Below are 2915 nucleotides of genomic sequence, written 5' to 3'. Positions count from 1 at the left end.
CAGCCCACAGCTAGGCACAASAAGAGTTTGGCTGGCATTTTGCTCTGAGATCCCTGCCTGAGAGCAGGGGAGCTCCTGGCATCCTTTGGCAAAGAGGGCTTGTGCCAACAGKTGGGGCAGTGTAATTCTTTGCCAGCAAAGGCTCCTGTTCACCAACGCTTTCCCTCTGTGGCCATGTGAGAGGAAAGGGATCCTCTGGGTCCTGTGTCCAGCAGCTTCTCCTCTGACCAGCGAGCTCCCAGCGCAGSCAGCCGGGTCTCGAGGAACCAGACAGATGTCTTTAGGGAGAGAGGGAAAGTGCAAGCCAGCCCCAGCCCTAGCCACAACTGTTGTAGAGCAGGAGTAGGAAGGAGTGCTGTGGAGGCACCTTCTCTGCTCTGCTGTGCCACAACATCCCCGGGCTGTGGGCGGCAGGCAGGGAGTGACCCTGCAGGCAGGCCCCTGTCATGGGCAGCTGTCTGCGGGTGGTTGTGTTCCCCATAAGACACAGGAAGGGCACCAAAATGGAGCCAAAGTTCTCTGCAAAGGCAAGGCCAAGCACCAGCTGGCCTCGTCGAAAGGCATAGGAAACGTGTGAGGCACTGGAGTGGTGGCCAAGGAACCGGACCAGGTCTGAGCGAGTTGAGGGTCACCACGGTCCTGTTAGAGCAGTGCCAGTGCTCCCTCCCCGTGGTGTCTGCCCTGTGCCTCAGAGCAAAACCAGAGAGAGAGAARTGAGAGCCCAAGCCTGACAGTGACAACATTGGATTCTGCTCCGTTCTGTTTACAGTTTAGTATTTAAGGTTTTATAAATGTAAATATATTTTGTATATTTTTCTATGAGAAGCACTTCATAGGGGAAAGCACTTATGACGAGGCTTTTTAAACAGTGGTATTATCCTAATTTAAGAGAATCTCTTTTTAATGATTTTTTTATTTTCATAGGATGGTTCTAGGAAATACCTGGCTGGACATAGTCTGAGCCTTTCTCCAGTGGGGGGGTTGCTTTAGTTTTGTTTTCTACTCTTGTCTGCCTTTTTGACTTAAGTAGCTGTCTCCAGGAGGGTTGGCTGGACCTTAAATTGTATTTGCCTGTAAGGATGGGGGCAGGAGGGAGAGCTGCCCAGCATGGTATGAGTTTGGCTCTGTGGGAGGACAATGTGTGACTCGGGCAGAAGGTTTAATTCTGCTTTGCCTGTGCTGGCATCCTGSGGGGGTTTAAAAAGGAAAAGTAAGACAGGATGAGAGACCTGACCCTTGATACCTCTTTGCTGAGAAGCCAGTCTGAGACACGCATCTCCTCCCCCAGTCTGTCGCTTGAAGGCAGATGGGTTTTTCTGCAGAGAAGGGAAAGCAGAAAGCGCCCCACGCTTTTCCGAGTTTTCCTGGGGGTGAGGTCGCAGCCGTTCCAGGAGCTGCTGTTCCCGGAGCTGCCGTGTCCGGGGCTCCTCTGGACCAGCACCRGCTCTTGGTGGGGAAGGGACTGGCTGTGCCTGCTGATCCCCAGCTCTCGCAGGGGCACCCCCRGTCTACATCTCTCAGGTCTTGAGGCTTCTTCCTCTGCCCTGAGAAGGAAAAGCAGCGCTCGGAGGTTCAGAACCTGCCCATTTCCTTTTGTTATTGCACTGTGTGAGGGTAATTTGGTGGTAACTGTTGAAAGCAAAGTCACATTGACGCTGCATTTGTTACTGAGATGATTTGATGCACTGACAGTTTGGGAACGCACATACCTTGAGGAGCCCAGAGAGTGCCCACCCAGGGGATCTGGGCCTGGCCCTGGGCATGGCTGCTCCTGGCCCTTTTCCTTCCCTGTTTCTGACGCAGGGCGGGGGCAGAGCCCTTGCTGTGGCACAGTCCCTGAGTTGATGGCAGAGCTGAGTGCGCAGCGCTGTCTGGCCCCGCGCTCTGCCAGCTCCCCGTTCCTGGCTGCAGGAGGAGGCTCCGTGCCCAGAGCACCCCACCAGGGAGTGTGGGAAGGAGGGCTGGGGGAGCTCAGAACCCCCAGGATCCGAGTGCCAGGCACCCTCGTCCCGCCGGCAGCGCTGAGCCAGCGGGCTGCCCCGCTTTGCTGCTATTCCCCTTGGGACTGCCTGGCCGGGAGCCGCTGTGGCCACTGGAGCTGTACCCAGGGCCTGCGGGGCCAGCGGCAGCGGGGCCGGGGCAACCTTGGCCTGGGCTGTCCAGGAGCGCCCAGCTCCCCATGTATGAATGTATATTTTATAAGGACTGACGCAGATCATGGTATCTGAAAATACTAAAAAAAGGAACCTTAGGGTGTTTGTTTTTGAGGGTTTTTTTGTACAAACCGACATGTTTTTTTTAAAGGAGAAGCGGGTCATTGCAAAGGGCTGGGTATCTTTTCTTTCTGGTTTTCTTTCATTTCAAAGCAATACCAGGTTCTTCAGCAGGACGGTCTGTGCAGAATCATGCCATTCACCCATACACTGGTCCACTCTTGACATTTGCAATTTTTTTATAACTATAAATACAATATATATAGGAACTAATATAGTAATGCACCGTGTAATGAAGCCTAGTTCAGTATCGGTTCATGGCTTTTAATTCTCTTAACACTATAGATAAGGATTGTGTTACAGTTGCTCATGGCTCCAGGAAAGCCTCGCTGCGCATTCCCCATTGGCAGCCAGGGCTGGGAGTGTGTGGCTCAGCCTTTCCTGGCCCTTCTTGTTACAGTCAGTACTTGTACAACTTGGTTTCTTCCTTTCCTTCCTCTTGTTTTGGTTATGAATGTTGGGGTCCCACCTACATATAGGGAAAAATGTGCTCTGTGCTTTCCTGGTATCTTTTTAACAAGGTACAGTAGCTTCGTCTATCAGCCGAGAACTATACTTGTGGTGTTTCTTTTATTGAACTTACAGTCTCTTTAGTAACTACAGGTAGGTGAATAATTGTTTCCAAAAAAAAAAAAAAAAAAA

This window comes from Malurus melanocephalus, unplaced genomic scaffold (genome assembly GCF_030028575.1).
Source record: "Malurus melanocephalus ecotype Western Australia unplaced genomic scaffold, MMel_1.1 scaffold_382, whole genome shotgun sequence".
NCBI classification, from domain to species: Eukaryota; Metazoa; Chordata; class Aves; order Passeriformes; family Maluridae; genus Malurus; species Malurus melanocephalus.
This window is presented reverse-complemented; position numbering follows the sequence as displayed.